The 17522-nt window shown below is 40.5% G+C and overlaps 1 protein-coding gene across 1 annotated transcript in view; it reads left to right on the forward strand.

Annotated features, from left to right (window-relative positions):
- The first annotated feature begins 3100 nt into the window (after window positions 1-3100).
- GREM2 (gremlin 2, DAN family BMP antagonist) overlaps window positions 3101-17522 on the forward strand; it is a 41270-nt gene continuing 26848 nt past the window's right edge. Inside the window, exon 1 of the mRNA XM_048299842.1 lies at window positions 3101-3411. The gene's annotated coding sequence lies outside the window, so the exon portion shown is untranslated. The remainder of the gene's footprint in view (window positions 3412-17522) is intronic.

A 17522-nucleotide genomic window follows, 5' to 3' on the forward strand; every position in this document is an offset into this window, starting at 1 on the left:
GGGATATGTGACTGACTGTACCATCTCTCAAGCCTCCTTTGGCTGTGGAGCTGTGCTACAGCCTTTCGTGCTCTGCAGGCACTCCTGCCAGATGTGTTCACAGATCAAGACAAGCTCTGTGTTCAGGGCTGCAAAGCAGAACAGTTTCTGTAGTGGCGATGACAAAGATATGGTCCTTGCTGTGAAGGAGATGGGCACCAGTTGTTTGTGTTTTGTCTCAGTGTGAGACAAAAGACATGGATTACAGTCATTCCTGAAGTGTGGCCACATCAGAAGTAGAATGTAGTCATTAAATCTGTAGATTAAAAGTAGGTATAGGCTTCAACATCTTGCTGAATTAATGGCTCTGTAATTGCCACGGGACATTAAAAGGTTAGTCTGTTAGTTTAAGCACAGCATACAATAGCAGTTAGGCTCTCACAGTGGAGGAAAGATGCAGCAATATCAATATCAACGTGCTTTACAGTGATATCAGTGGATAAATGCTATCTGCAGTATATAAGTATTTCAGTTTTTAAAATCTAAACAAAACCCGTGTAACTAACTAAAGTATTTTTAATGACATAAAATTCTAGTTGTAGAGCACACCAAAGAATAAACATGCTGTGTATTTCCCATGTCAGATCAAGACCTTTTGCAGTTCTCACTAACCAAACTGTAAAAAAAAGAAAAAAAGTTGTTTAGAATCCAAAATGTCTCAGTTTGCTAACTACTATACATGTGAAAGGAATATGTTTGAAAAACAATCATTGATCAAACAGAAAATGAAACATTTCTGGTTTAAAAATAAAGCACGTAATGAGAAAATAAAAATTATTTATGAAGTCAAACGACTTTTAAATCTTTAAATTCCCCACATACCTTCTAGGATTATACTAACCTGTGGAAGGTCATTATAGTTATAAGGGAAAAGATTAAATAAGCACTTAAGCAGACATAAATAAAGCAGACAGGTTAAAAGCTATTAAATTGAACAAGAATAGAGGGAAACTTATCAGTGCTGTAAAGGAATCCAAACACAGAAGGAAACAAACACAAATGTTGAAAATAACTAATGGGAAGTAGCAACTCTGGAAGTACAAAATCTTATTAAGTCCCAAGTCATCTGTACCAAAGAAAGTTCTTGGTCCGTTAGGACAACTATAAAGACTATATTACAGGAAAACTTCTGTAGTGAGTTCAGAGCTTTTTCCCTTAAATAACACAAAGCAGGATATAAAATTTGCATTGAAATTATAAAGAGGCCTTGAAAATGGAGTCTGCATTCTTCCCAGAAAAAAGTCAGAGTGAAGACAGACAACACTTTCTGACTAAGGAAATACTTAGTGTGTATGTGTGTGTGCGTATATATATATATATGTGTATACATATATAAATACACATATATATATATGTATACATATATATATACACACACACACATATATATATACATATACACACACACATATATATATATATATATATATGTCAGCCAGTCATTTGGATCAGGAGCATGCAGGGAGAGATGCCTGTGACAGAGGTGTTGGGGGAGGAGACAGAGAAGCAGTGGCTTCTGTGTCTCTTGGGCCATGGCTGGAAATGTAGCTTGGTCTCTAAACCAGCAATTTCATTTCTCCAGGGAAAAATAAATTGGCAATATGTGAAGGAAAAACATATAATAGAAAAGAAACAGGATCTTTTAGTTATTCTTGGGGGGTAATTAAAGTTCCAGAGGTGTAGCTTCACTGAATTCAGTGAGGGATGTTTTTGCTAATAAAGTTTTTTAAATGAGGGCTCTATTATACTCCAAGTATGGATATTTCTAAATATGTCTGGGTTTATATATTTCTCAATATTTCTATTTTTATTTTTCTGACTTTTGCCTGTACAAAATATAAACAAAACCATTCTTAACTAGTTCTGTATGCCCCAAAGAGAGAAAAGTATGCATGCTTTCTAGGGAATGAAAAATAACATACCATTTTGTAGGGAAAAAAATTAATACAGAATCAATTAAAAAGGATATGGAGGTCACCATTAAAAATGTACATACTGGTGTCTTGCAAAGGTATCTCTGCAACTCCATTCTCCGTCTCAAACGCTTCAATCTGCCAAATTTGGATAAATATTGACTTTTAATGGCATCTAATGTACGAGCAGCTATAGATGCTGCTTAATTCAACAGCATCAGTTAAATGCAGGTCATTGCATTAATTAAGAGTGCATCTATTATAACTCATCATTTTGTTCTCCCTAATTTTAATAAGAATTTTGCCAGCATGCTTACTGGAAATATTACAACATCTTCCTGCACGGAGAAAACCCACAGGACCTATTTATCTGGTTCAACTGTATATTGTTTAAACAGAGGGTCATACTGAAAGCAAAGGCTTGTCATTTTGCCCAGAAGACAAGTCTAAGATTTGCCTTAAGATTACAGCACATCTGCAGGAGGAAGAATACTTTTCCACGGGTCACTTAAGTCATCCTGAGCAAAAGAAATACCAACACCAAAGATGCACCAAGGAATGACAACCACAGCCGCTGAAAGTGAATAACCTGAGATCAGGACGAGAAGGCATCCTGATCCTATTTTCTGTGCATGCCAAGATTTGACGTGTAGTTAACCCAGCTGGGGCTAGGAGCCCAAACAGCGTAAGAAAAGCAAACTCAACTCAGGCAAAGAATGCTTTGTCCTACCTCAGATTTAGCCCTCAGGTGATCAGGCACTGCATGCTTTTAATTTTACCAGCTAGGGATATTTTTTGAAATGTTCAGAGAACAAACGTGTCTGAATATTGAGCATGACACAAAATGTCATGAATGCTTAAAGTTGCGAGTCCTTCAGCTCACGGAGGAAGATGCGAAGGGAAGGAGGGTGTTTTGTGAGACCCAGGGTGAGAATGTCCCGACATAAACAAAGGGCCCGGGATTGGACGTCGTCTTGGGGAGGGGGGGGGCGAAAGGGGGGAGCGGGAGGGTGTGAGGGGGAAAGAGCGGAGCTGGCTGTGCCCGCCAGGTTGGGAAGCCGGCGGGCGGCAGGGAGGAGCGGGGCCGCCGGGAGCGGAGCGCGTGGGGCGACCGAGGGGAGGCGGGCGGGAGGCGGCGGGCGGGCGGGCAGGCCGGTGTGAGCTGTTTGGCCACCGGAGCCAATCGAAAGCGGGGCCTTGATCCTCTCCTCGGGCAGTGGCTGCGCGGAGCCAGTGCCGCGCTGCTCGCAGCCGTCGGGACCGGCACAGCCGCCTCGCTGTCTCCGCGCACCGCTGGCCCCACCGAGCGCCTATGGGCATCTGCAGCCGGCGAGGGCTTCGCACCACCGCCACCGGCAGCAGCGGCAGAGGGCGGCGACCGCCACCCCGCTTCATCGCCCCTTGGTATCTATAGCCGGCGGACGGAGCGCGCTGCGGACCCTTCCCCGCCTCGGTGCAGGTATGGGGCGGCCGGGGAGCGCCCAGCGCCCTGACCCGGCACGGCTGCCCTTGCGGCCGGCTCGCTCCCTTCCTCCTCTTCCTCCCCTGCCCTCTTACCGCCCCTCCGGGGACAGGCGGCGGGGCCCGCGGGCGCGGTGGCGGTGACAGCGCGGGGACGCCCGCAGCGCCTCCGGCCGCCGGCAGCCCCGTCCCGCACCGCGCCCCTCCGCCGCCCGGCCCCGCGCGGGGACCTCGGCGGGGCCGCCGCTCGCCTCGGGGGAGCGGCGCGTCCGAGACCCCGCCGCCCGCGGGGCGCTTGCAGGGGCACGGAGCGAAATCAGCGAGAGCGGCGCTGGGGTCTGGCTGCCTCGCTCCGAGCGCCCTGGGAAGTTACCTGGATGGCCAGGTCCCCCCCAGCGTTTGGAGCGTCGTGCGTCGCGTCTCCACGCTCCCGAAAAAGAAAGGCAAACCAGAAAAAAAAAAAAAAATAGTTCGTGCTTGAAACCTGTGCCCCTTTGTACCTTTTTTTCTTTGCTTTGGGTTAATGATGGTTTGTGATTATGAAACCCCACGAGGGATCAGCTCCAAGAGCGAATAGCATTACTTTAAGTCATGACTTGGAAATACACGTGTGTATACATACACTCGTATTTTAATACCTTGAACTTGGGGATTATACAGACCGATGTCTGTCTCAGAAGGAGCTCCTGATTGACTTTCTGCTACAGTTAAGGAGATATTTGTGCTTCCACAGGTCTTGCAGAATTGGACGTACAGGTCTTATAAAAAATTGCAGTGGCATTTGGCTGAACAGCTCTTATTTTTAGCATGCGATTGTGAAAGTGGTTATATAACTTTTGGTGGATTTCTGAGGACAAAAAATTAACAGCTCATAAAAAGTTAAACCTCTTTTTTTTTTTTTTTTCTTTCTGAAAGAGGAGAAATAAACGGGATGAAATCTCAGTGAGTAGAGTCAGGTGAACTTCAGCCCAACGATAGAGATTCCCTGAGAAAAAACCCCAGGTTATGAATCCCACAGCCCTCTCAACAATCAAGAAGCAGCAGGTGCAAGACCAAGCAATGTCCTCTCAGAGCCCCAATAAGGAAGTTGGTTATCAGGCTGCTTCAAGGCTATTTCTTGCTAAACCAGGGTGAAATCAGTAATCACTTCAGTCTTGTCTTCCCACCCGTGCCAATACAATACAGATGCTGTGTTTCCTTAGGGGATTAGATTGTTTCTTGAACTTCAAGAAGTACGCACAGCCTGAAATATTTGCTTATAATGCTTGTTGTATTTTAATGCAGATGCTTCACTTGCAAAACTTGGTTCTTGCTTCTCAGGCTGGTCTTTCTTCATTACTTGAAAAAATTAAAGAAGAATTATACCCTAAGATTTAAAAAAATCGCTTCAAGAAAGTAACTGAGTGGATCAGCAGTGTGCCTACGTTGAGAGCCAGGACATGAGGGTGCTGTGACGGTGTTCAGGCTCTGAGCAACCTGTCTCTCTCTCACTTCTGTTGCATGGTCCTCATGAACTTCTGTCATCACTGAAGTGAAGTCCTATGTTCTAAACATTTGTGATTACTGTGCAGCTGAAAAGAGAGGACTGGTTTGGAAAATTTCTTTTGTAGGATGAGTAGGAAACCTAGCAAGTAGGATTTTGCCTTCTCACCTCTCTTGCAGCCTGCTGTTCGGGCAGAGCTCTTGTGTGTGGGGAGCAGGTGTGTCTCGTAGCAGCGGGTTTTGCTCAGTCTTCCATTGCAGTATGATAAGTAAGTGAAAGATGTGTCAATGAAAAGCATCAGTAAGACCTCTACAAGGGTGCCACAAAAATAAATGCTATTAACCCAAGATTTTGAGCTGATTCGTTCAGCTGAAATATGTTCCATTTTTTATCTTTCAAATAGACTGTGCATGACTTTCAATGGGGAATAGAACAAATGTATGAAAAGTTGAAGAATTTAAGTGTGGAGATTTTTGTTTGTTTTCATAGTATCAGGTGAGGGTAAAAATTAATACCTGAAGTACCCACTGAACTGCATCAGTAAATTGGAAAATGCTTGGTTTCAGTCACCATTTGTCAATTTCTGTGAAAGTGCAAAGCTGAGAGATCCAGATCATCTTTTGTAATAAATAGTCCTGTTTGAGTTTTCTTTAATAAATTTGGTAACTGGTTTAATTCTAACACTACTAAAATCACATAGTAATTCTAACCCAATAATCAGAAACTGGTAAATTCCAATTTGGAATTGGTACAGTGGTATTTACCAATTTCTGATCTTGAGTTAGAATTTTTTCAGTGAGCAGTTCCAAGTTACCGAGTAAGAATCAAGTGGTTCAAGGTACTGTGCAGATTTACTGGCATCTGAAGAATATCTCCAAGAGTAGCCTTGTCCCTTCACTCACAGATGCTCTCGAGTGTGGTTGTGCATTTATAGTGTTGTGGTTCGTGTCAGGAGTGGGCTTTTGATGCACATCTTTCAGTTTTTCCACCTACTGTCCATCTCCATATACCTCATGGTGGCCCAGCTGGGATTCCTTTAAGATGAATATAAACTAAAAGATGTGCTAGAGTTGTTGCTCGGACCAGATCTAGCCTGAAGTAAAACCCTATAAGATACATACAGTGTCTTCTGTGCCTAGATGTTTTGCTGTGCCTGTCAGTTCCTTTTGGGCTGTGCTGGCTGCGACAGTAGACCTGGTCCATTTGCAGCATGCTATTACTGAGGTACCACGCAGTCTGAAGCCAATACTAGCCATCTTTCCTGGGGGCATGGGCTAGTCCTTGCTTCTTGCACCATGCATGTGTTACCAAGAGACTCCTGGCTCAGCTGGAGAGCACAGCCCTGCAACCAACTGGGGCTGTCCTGCTGAGGTCTCTTCAGTTCAAAATTAAGATGGATAATTTTTTTTTTTTTCTAGTCTGGCATGTGATAGCAGACTAGGTTTTGAGTGGGAGGTTTGGGTAGTGTAGCCTTGTGCTTGTCTGCTGGGTGTAGACACAGCATTTGCATTTAGGAAAGGACAGCTGGTGCTTCTTCATGGTTGGTTGCCTGTCACTGGCCATAGCCCTTCTGCGTATAAAGGTCCATAAGGCTGTTTGTATTCCTCATTGCATTTGGGAGTGATGAGGAATGTTGGCTTGAAACTTTAAAACTGTTGTTTAGAAATGCTGCCCTGTGTTCCCTGGGTGCAGCATCGTGGCTGACTGCATCTCCCACAGGGCACCAGAAGTACTGCTTGGGAGGAGGTTCCACCTGTGGGGGTAGTTCCTGGATTCCAGCACATGGTGAGAATCGTGCTCTGACCCTGGAGTCTAGTTGCCTCAGGCAGGGGGGAATGTTTGAGGGGAGATGTTTAGAAACATCCACTTAAAACTTCAAGCTTGATTAAAACATGTTAAACATTTTTTCTGCAGTTTTCGCTGTAAAGGGAAAAATTTCCATTCTCTGTATTTTTGGTGATTTGGCTGGCTTCTTACAGTTTCATGTTTTTCTTTAGTTTCCTTCTTTTGGGAAAAATATTTTAAATTGAAAAATGATTCTGTTAATTATAAACAGTTATCTCTTCTATGAAAGCATTTGTTGCTTAAAAATATATTATTGGAGCAGTTAGGGATCAGATCCTTCTTTCACTTAGACACAGAAGACGGTTGTCATTGCTGCAGAAAGTAGCCTTCTTACCAACTCCTCAGTTTTACGTACATTTTCGTTGGATGGTGATGGAAATGGTAGGGTTGCATGTGTATAGCATGCTTGATACAAAGGTTCTTCTTGTCCTGAATCACTGTGACTGCTCCAAGACTGCTTTTAGATTTAGATTGCAGAAAATGTACTACTAAGCGGAACAATAGGAAGTGAAAAACAAGAGAGCGTTTCCTTCTCACATGACTTTATTTCTGTTGCTGGAAGTTGTGTACTCAAGTCTTATTTCAATGCATAGTTTCTCTGTGGGATGAAGTACAGATTTTAACATGAGACATGATGATATGTCACTTGAAACCATGGTATTTCTTGTTTTCAATCCATTAAGCCTTTCATTATCAATTTTAAGAAGATTTTTGAAGCCTGTTTCAGAAAGGGAAGCAGACCATAAAAATCTGTCTCGCTCCAGGACATTAAAGCAGCAGGCAATCCATCTTTCAATATCTGGTGTGATACAATTATGGCAACTTCACTTGTAACCTGTCTTTCTCAAAAAGTCATCTTACAGCACCTACTTTTAACATTCTTTTTTTCTTCTGTGCTTAACCATACTTATCTATGACATTATGAATATTTCGTTCTTTGTTGCTGTCCAAATAATATTTCTAGGAGTTATAGTGGTGTATTTTAGATTAGTCATAAAAATAAGGGGGATTTACTAAGGTCAGTTTTTAATATAGACTGTGATGCCATATAGAATTAGTTATACTGTAAATGTGTGTTGTATATAAAAATATGCATCCTACTGCCTTTATTACAAGATTTTTAGGGAAAGAGAAAGGGTAAATTTATCTCTCATTCCCGACAATTTAAAAGTAATTGGTGTTTAGGAAGTGAGTATTTTAAGAAACCATAATTTGCAATGAAACTTGAGGAAATTAAAACTGTGATATATTCAAGTAGAGAAAGACTCATAAAGGTTTTGTTTCTGTCTATTTTGTGTTAAGGAAGTGGGAGAAGTAAAGTATACTGTGAAAGGAAAATATATTATTTACCCTCCAAATTTCATTTTATTGAGTGTGATGGGCAGTGCACAAATACAGCATCAGACTGTGGATTTAACACAATAAATCTTCAAAATTTCCTGAATTTTTAACATCTCTTAAAACTTGGAAACAACACTTGTACAGCTCATGCAGAACGCCTTGTTGACCTTGTGTTGTACAAACACTTACTGGAGTTGGAAAACTCTGTTGAGCTGGTCTAGATGTGAATTAGTTGCCCATCTCCGTTTACATGCAGTTTTGTTGTGGATTCCAGCCATGCCTCATCTATCCTATTACCCTACTTAAGTGCTGTTATGATAATGCCAAAATAGACTGATATTATACAGTAGTGCTAACAAAAAAATAAGCAGCATTGTAAAAATTGACCATTTCTGGCATGGAATAGCAGGTTTTGTCCCTGGTGCAAATCTCAGACCTAATCTCATTTCCAGTGAGGCCAAAACACTAGCTTGGCTTAGAGTTAAGCGAGATCCTGCCCATAAATCTGGCCAGTCTCCATTGAGATAACATCTGGAAAGTTGTAATTTAAAAATATGTGGGAGAGCTTGGGATAGGGGTGTAAATAGTGGGTCAGAGCTTCTATCCAAAAGGAAAACATCCAAAAGGAAGCTCTCAGATATCAGACATCCTTGCTCTAGGCATGTTTTTTGTTATGAACCATCTATCCTTTGTCTGTTCCTGTTCTGTCAACATAATTTGGAGCTCAGTGTCCTTTGTGAGGAGCGAGAGGAGGTTGACAGGCAAAGAAGATGGGAATATGTGAATATGTTGCATGACTTAATGGATGCACCCAGTAAAGTCTGCTAATGAAGAGAGAGATGGCTATCGCTTGTATTTTGATTTAAGTTGTTCTCTGGCTGACACCTTTCGGATTACTACACACAATGGATTTATACTAAACATATTTGTTGACTTTGGTCTGTGTTCTTCATTAATGATGTCCATGGAAACTTTGCATGATTCTTCAGTGAGAACGGCTTTTGCTGAGATAGTCTGAAGCGTGACTACTTACAAACTGAAACAAATTCTAAGCATCTTGGATTCCATGTAGGCAGGGGAAGATTGTTCATCTGTCTCTTTAATACTTACATCCTTACTGAAGCTGAGCCTTCAGTAAAGTAATAGCTTAGAACTTGTGGCTTAATGGTAGCTGAAGCTGAAGATTCAAAATGTCACAGAAACTGCTTATTAGGAATATTTATTGTTTTGTTCAAAAATCACAGAAGATAAGTGAAAATAGCACCATTGTGTTCCATTTTTGATATATATAATGACCCTTTTTCTATAGAAACCCTGAAGCAAACAAGACAAATGCACACAAATGGAAATTGAGCTAGTTTATGTCACCTGAAGCTGTCTTGCTTTCAGGTTCCCAACGTCCCTTCAGTCACTTACATAAAGTTATTCAAATTTTTGGGTTTTTTTGAACTGTAAGACAAGTCTCACATTTATTTACCGTACATTCCTCTCAAATGAAAAGAGGCTTTAAATACAAATTGTACTCTAATAGATCCCATTTTGTTTTCTTTATCTAATTTTTTTTAAAGTTGTCTGCACTTGATGTTCTTTATTCTCAAAGGAGCATTGCAAAAGTTCCTTCACAAACGACAGTCTACTATTTTCTGAATTCTAAATCCGAAATTCCGGTTGCATTTTCCTTCAATTCAGGTAGACTGCTTCCAACTAGAAAATATTTTTCTGTCGGTGTTTCAATAGCTGACTTTAAAAATATGATACATGCAAACGCTGTTTTGAGTACCTATCAGAATTTGCCAGTCTTCTCTTTATAAAAATAGTCATGTTTTTTTTCCAGTACAAAAATATAATATTTTGTGGAACTTGTTTCTTTGGAAACAAGTTTATTGTGTTATTCCAACTTGAGCCTCATTATTTTCTGGACATCTCTAAGGTTTCTTTAAAAGAAGCATATGATATTACAGGAAGAATGTTCCTCTTGTTTGCCAGAGAGCTGTACTATGTTTACTATAATAAGATTAAAGGAAATTTGAAAGTCAACGCTAGCTCAGTGGGAAACTGATAAACACACGTTGTACTTGAAGGAACACTCTGCCCAGTAGTCTTAGGAAATTTATCACTATTTATTTAGCAGCTCAGGCTCTCTCTGACAAACAGATTTGGTGTCCATTTAAAAGTACACGAGACGCTAAAAAAACTTAACAATGTGGATGTGATTTGTGGAATCTGAACTGTTACCCTGGCATAGCCATCTCGTGTGGCTTAGGATTGGGAATCTCATAGCATAGTCTCTCAAAATAAGGAGTCTGTATCTTATGGATCCTGTTGCTTTCCAAAGACTGTGGTTTGATTCCTGGCACTTCTGGTTAGGTCAGCTATTACAGCCACAGTCATAAACAGCAATTTTCAGAATTTGAGCAAGCTAGACAAGGGTGTAGCTCCTTGGAAAAGTTATTCTGGAAGAGGTAAAACCAGCAATATCTCTGGATCCATATCTGGCATTGGCAGACTTTACTCTTGAGAAGCAATGGCTGTCCAGTCTCGTATTTACTAATGTTTGTTTATTTGTGCCTTGGCCAATGTTTCAACTAGAGAGTGAATTCTGGAGAAAGAAAAGGCCACAGGGATGACTTTTCGTTCCTAAGTACGAGTTAAGAGGTCATTTTTACAAGGTCACAAATGCTGCTTACAAATCAGTAAAACAGAATGAAGTAACTGTGCTGTGCAGTGCATGCAGGGAAGCTTTTTGGAAATATTGGGAGTAGAGGAGAATGTATAATCACACAGTGATACATAAGCTACTACTGTAAATGTCTTCATCACCTCCAAAATGGCAGATCTCTTGCTAAAGTGGGCAGCTGCTCACTGTGTGCTTCTGAGCACCACAAAAGGCCAGTGGATTATTCCCACCATGTGTTGGTAATTAGTAGGAACTGCAGGATGAAGTCACTGTTGGTTATAGAAGCTACTGTGGTTAGCTGTTCATGCCGTGTGTGATAATACATCTATTTGATAAATAGGTGGTTAGGGAAATTAGTTAATCTCCACACTCCTCTCAACTATGAAATTTCTTAGAAACAAGCCTAAAAAGCAAGGATCACTCTTTGTGTGAAATTTATGGATTTGTATGCTACCCATTAAGTCACCCCAAAATATTCATTCCTTTTCCTGGTGATGTAAGATATGAATGTGAGCTCCTAACCTGCTTGAGATATTAAAGTCTGATGTAATTTGTTCAAGCTGTGGAGGAATAATCTCTTTTCTCCTGCATTCTTCTCCCACCACAAACGGTCTTTAAAGGTCTGTGGAATCAGTGGAGATCACCTTTTCATGCCAGCTAAGTTACCGTTTTCATTAAAGGCCATGCGTTTCCATTATAACCATGACTGTAGTACAGTCCAGCATGTTGTTGAGTCTTCGAGACTTCCAGGAACCATGGGAATTATTTTTCTGGTTTTAGGTGATCCGTTCAGGCTGTAGAATTGCAAATTCATGGGTGCACAGCCCATAGCAGGTGTTTCCTGCCTCATGGGAGACTACTCTGTATCTAACTCTGCTGGCAGTCCAGGCTTCAGGCCACAGCCTGGGGTTCTTCTGCAGATCTGTCCTCGGCAAGTTCACCTGCAGATTGGAGAAATGTCTATCTTGCTTTGTCATTAGGTAAACCAGAGCATTGCCTGTTTTGGCTCTTCTGCTTAGCTTTGTCCACATAGATAGACAGACTGCAATCAGAGTGCTTGCAGTTTGCCCCATTATATACAAATTGTAACTCAAGGCTACGGCACATTGCCAGTTCATCTCCCCACTTGGACGCCAGCTTCATTTACTTATATAAATAACTGGATAGCAGTCAAACATTATTGAATTAAGCTGTTACTTTATCTGAATGTGTAAGATACAGAGAGTTTGAGATGCTGATGCCGTGCTTGTTGTTTGGGTTTTCTTCTTCCACACCGAAATTTAGATGTGTTTTTTAAGAACATTGAAACTTACTGGTCATTATATTTATCATGGGTTTATATTTATTGTCACTGTTTATAAAACCACCCCAAATTAGTTGTTTTTTATGGTTAAATCAGAATCTGCATGGTTAGGTTTATATTCATTAAGAGAATCTTATTTTCTGTTATAAAAGTGAACTGCAATTTAAGATTCTTTGGTTATGAAGTGCTCCAAATTAGATTTTTTCACCAGTATATTTATTTTTCTTTTAAAACATTTGAACACTGACTTACTTTCCTGTGATTAAGGCTGATGCCCTAATTTTAGCAACCCATACACTTTGAACCTTCTAGATGCATGAAAACATATATAAGTTAGTCACACAGCAGTGCTGATTGAATTTTTTGGGTGAGAGTCATGCTTCAGGGTTTTTTTTAAGTCCTGTCTGCATACTAATTGTAAACCTTTCCTAAAGCTTCTGTGATGGCCTTTTAATTTCAATTCATGACCAGTGTTTTTTAGGTGGCAGAATCTAACAATCTCTGAAGTCTGCGTCATGGTTTTAGCCTTGTCTGGATACTAAGCCCCACACAGCTGCTCATGCACTTCCTTGCCTGGTGGGATTGGGAGAGAGACTTGGAGGAGTAAAAGCGAGAAAACTTGTGGGTTGAGATAAAGACAGTTTAATAGGGAAAGCAAAAGCTGAATACACAAGCAAAGCAAAACAGGGAATTAGTTCACTCCTTCCCAAATACAGGCAGGTGTTCAGCCATCCCCAGGAAAGCAGAGCTTCACCATGTGCAGTGGTGACTTGGCAAGACAAATGCCATCGTTCCAAACAGCTCTCCTACCAGCTTTATATGCTGAGCATGTCACCATATGGTCTTAAATATCCCTTGTGTGAGGTGGGGTCACCTGTCATGGTTGTGTCCCCCCACTTCTTGTTCATCCCTAGCCTTCTTTCTAGCTGGGTCAGGTCAGAAGCAGAAAAGGCCTTGATGCTGTGAAGCTGCTATTTGGCAATAGCTAAGATTTCCCTGTGTTATCAACACTGTCCTATCCAAAACAGCCCTATACTAGCTACTGTCAGGAAAATGATTAACTCTCCCTGCCAAAAGCATCACAAAGTGCTAGTGGTCCAGAGAGCATCGGTGTTTTGTTCTTCTGCTTACAGCTCTGCCCATGTGATATCACTTCAGCCTGCCGTAAGTCTAAATTTATAGACTGGAAGGATCATCCTGCCCTTGGCTCTGCTTCTGGCTGTTAGGCTGTGTCTTAATTCTGTTCCAGCCTTTCTTTGTGTCCTCTGGCATGTCTGAAATGGTATATAATCGATACATATGGGAAACTGGCTCAGAAACTGTGCTGTAAATATTGACATAAGTGTTGAAAACACTGTATATCCTCTGACTGATGAGGCTTGTAGGTGCAGACTCCGTGCATGATGTCTTAAAAACCCTTTTAGTACTGAGTGGCCTTAGTGGTCTAGGTAGACAGGCTTAGTTGCTAAGTGTGGAAAATCTTTGGATAAGATTGCTGTTTAAGAGACAACACGGAGACCAGAATTCCCAAATCTTCTGAAATGATGTGGGCTAATGTGAGTAGTGAGACCCAGGAACAGTTTGCTCAGAGAAGCTGTGTGTGTCCTATCACTGCAAATGTTGAAGACCAGGTTGGATGGGGTTTTGAGCAGCCTGGTCTAGTGGAGTATGTCCTTGCCCATGGCAGGGGGATTGGACTGTCAGGTCTTTAAATTTCCCTTTTAACTCAGACCATTCTGTGATTGTATAATGCTGTCATTATTTGAACAGTACCTTATGGTTCACTTTATGAGCTATAAAAACTCTTATTGTCATTGAGCACTTTAAAAAAAGTATGAAAGGCTGAAGTGTTTCTCTTAATAACTGCTTATTGCAGTGTGATGCGTGTGCATGTAAGCAAATATGAATAGTATCTAAAAGAGGTAGTTACAACCTTTTGTGTAGATACAAAAAAATTAGATGTTTCGTTTTTCTGCAAGGCCTATAAGGATGTGAATTCTAATGCAGATTTACACACACTGGATTAAAGTCCTTACACAGAGAAGGAGAACCATCTATTACTTCAAGACAATGCAAATATACTTTTATACTTACAAAACCTAATGCTTTTAACCATGCCTTCTATACAGTGAGAATTTCACCCCAGTGTGTATTGCTGTGCTATCTTCATTATTTAATGTTTCTAACCTGGGACATGCAAAATTTTAATTTATGGTTTGCACAAGACCATCGATACCTATAAAAAAAGTTTTACTGTAGTAAAAGAAAGAGGCAACAATTGTTAATTGTGCTTGCACTTTTCTCTTTTGAAGCAGCATATCTAAATCCAAGTACTATAAAGTAGGGAAGAGAGGATTTGCTTCTGATGAATTGGATTATTCCATGCATAGATTGTTCTTGGACATTTTAGTTACACCTTTTACTATGTGTGATGGTAGTTGTGAGTCAACATAATATTTAAATGGAAACTTTCAAAACAGCTTTGTACCTACTTAGTTTTTATGGCAAAACTTGTATAATTTAATTCTGAAATTATTCAATCACCTTTTCCTGAGTTGCATATATTACAAAGGTCAGAATTGATTTAAAATTTGAGTTAAAACTAGCTTAGGTGCTTTGAGACACATAGGAGTTAGCCTATCAGAGATATGTCCGCTAAAGGATTGACATTAACACTTCTGAACTTCATTCTTAAGAGTCACCTTATTTATAGCAAGGTAATTGCACTTTCAGCTCTACTTGCACAGAGTGGCAAAAGCATTCTTTAGCTAGCCTAAGTAATCTAAAATATATCTTATCTGGGAAACCTCAAAGTATCTATTTATTCAAGAAGTTAGGAAAATTTAAGGGATGTATACTTACAGCCTGGATTTCAGAATACACAACTGCTGCTTGCACATTTTAAGAGGACTGTTAATTTCTTTTAATTAAATAGAATGTTTTAAACATCATAAGCTAAATTTTGACAAAGTTTATAGGAGAGATATCATGCCATGCTAGAAATTTATATAAGACCTTGAAAAGTACATTCAAGAAGAAAATCATAACAGATTAATGCTTTTATGTAACTGGAAAAAAAAGAAAAATGCAAATAGTGACAGAAATGAAAAGTGAGTTGAACTTTTCAGTGGTCTGAAGTTAAATTCCAGACTGTTTATGGCTTCACAGTGTGTGTGGGTTCAAGAAGTGTTTTGGGCTTTTTAAAGCAGCTTTAGGATTTTTTTTTATTATTCATTGTAAACTATTTTGCTCATACATTCACTTTTTTAAAAGTATTTTTACATGGAAATTTAACCTGATTCCTAAGAAATACAAGATGCATCTTCAAGTAAGATATCTGGCTGTAAACTAACAATCTTTTAGGGTATAATCTTTTCCTAGGAGTGTATATATACAGCTTGCTGTTTTTAAGGCTTTTCATGAGAAGTCAAGTGGGATTTATTCCTTCATAGACTTCCTTGGTTAGCATATGTGAGGGAATTTCATGTCTAACCACTAGTAGATTTTATGTTGTGTAACCTTTATAGGTATTTGTTGCATGCTAACTCTTGACAGATAAAATTACTTATTCACTATTGACTTATCTTTGAAGGATGATTTGCTTTGTCACTATCGAGTCATCTCCATGCTATGTTGAGACAGCAGTCTCTCTCCAGATCATCTTGTGGCAGGCAGCTATTGCCCTGATGCAGAGTTGTAGTTAGATGTGTGCAGAAGGAATGTGCAGGAGAAAAGGGAGAAAGACAAATGCTGGTTGAATCTGCGCTGAGGACAGCAGTCGCTGGTGTCTGCAAGGAGAAAGGTTTCACATTTGTAGATTTTGCTTGCTGCTTTTCACAGGGCAGCTCTGCAGGGCATAGTAGGGGTGTGGGGAGGTGAAGGCTAAGTATTTAGCCATTTTTTCTTTCCCTCTTTTTGCTCAAAGGATTGCATTATTTTGCCACACTAAAAAGACCAGGAGTCCAGAATCACTGTGACATTGCTCCTCTGTCTCGGTCACCTTCTCATATCAGCTTACCCTTTACTTAAAATATGCCTGTTAGCCCAACCTTACATATATATATGACTCGCAGTAAAACCTTGTTTCATGCATAAGTTAATGAAAGGAGCATTTTTTTTTCTGGAAATTTCAGCACAATCTCTGAGTAACTTCAGAAGAACTTAAGAAGAATCTAAATGTATCTGGCCCCTGTGGCACTGATTAGTTATGTGGTAAAAGTAGCCTTTGCCTTCTTTCCTCCCACCTCTTTTCACTATGCAGAAGACTGGCCTGTTAAGAAGGTCAAAGGAATTCTACAAATAACAATGCCTAGAGTGCTAGTTTGTGAACATGAAGCCCCAAACTATCTGTTGGGCAACTTCCCTTAAACCTTTGTCTTAGAGTGCTTAAGTTTTCCTCTGCCTAACATTACAAAGGCTAAGAATTTTTCATGATCCTTGCTCAGTATGTGGAGCTGTGAAGATAGATTAGCCTGACAGTCTGAATTTAATAAATCTTGCAGAGAAGCAGGAGTCTAATAGCTAAGGTAAACTGCTTTGTGATCACCTGCCTCGGTGGCTTCCAAATGAAATAAAGTGCTCTGTAGACTGAGCTGCAAAGTATTACGAAGTCCAAGTTGTGGTTTTTCAAAGCACCTGTTTTGAATGTGAAACTGAGCAAACAAGATAATTCAGTAGAGACATCACTCTCAGTCCTAAGGACTGTTGAAGAACACAAAAATTAGATGTCCAGTATCAGGAATTCCAGAGGTAGGGTAGACACCAGCACTCTTTGTGCTGCCAATAGGGCGTTGGGGGATTAGGCTTAGTGCACATAAATCAGTGTGCCAAAGAGGGAAATTATTAAACTTCAGATAATGCTGAAGAAATGAGTGTTTGCAGAGCCCTGCATCTCATGAGTGGAGGCTTCTGCAGAAGTGTTCAGAAAAAAAAGGTGGAAGAAAGGTTATGCTGCAAGATGCTGCTTGATGCTCCCATTTTTGGATGTATCTATTGAGATTTTCACTCTGTAAGGAAAAAGGTGCAACTGCAGGCTGGGGAGACTATCACTATGAGAGTTGAATGCATAGGTTAAATTACACTCTGGAACTAAAGCTGATAAGATCCTTGGAGCTGTAAGAAGATGTAATTAGATCCACAGTACAGCTAGACACATTTTACCCCCTCCCCTCTACTGTCAAGCCCTCACATAAGGACTGGCCCCTGGTGCCAGTAGCCAGAATGTCACAGTTCGGAGCTGGTGCACCTTTCAGGGTCTGTGGGATTTCCTAGATGCTTTTAAGGATCACTGAACATGACTTTACTTCAAGATGAGAAAGTCCTCTATAACAACCAATTTTACAAGTCCAAAGTTCAGCTGGGAGCTGTGCACACAGAGGAATACAGATACTGAATTCTTCACTGATACTGTATTAGCCTTGCATGAGAAGAGATTAGGATCAGCCTTTCTTTGCTGAAATG

Source organism: Corvus hawaiiensis, chromosome 3 (assembly GCF_020740725.1).
Source record: "Corvus hawaiiensis isolate bCorHaw1 chromosome 3, bCorHaw1.pri.cur, whole genome shotgun sequence".
NCBI classification, from domain to species: domain Eukaryota; kingdom Metazoa; phylum Chordata; class Aves; order Passeriformes; family Corvidae; genus Corvus; species Corvus hawaiiensis.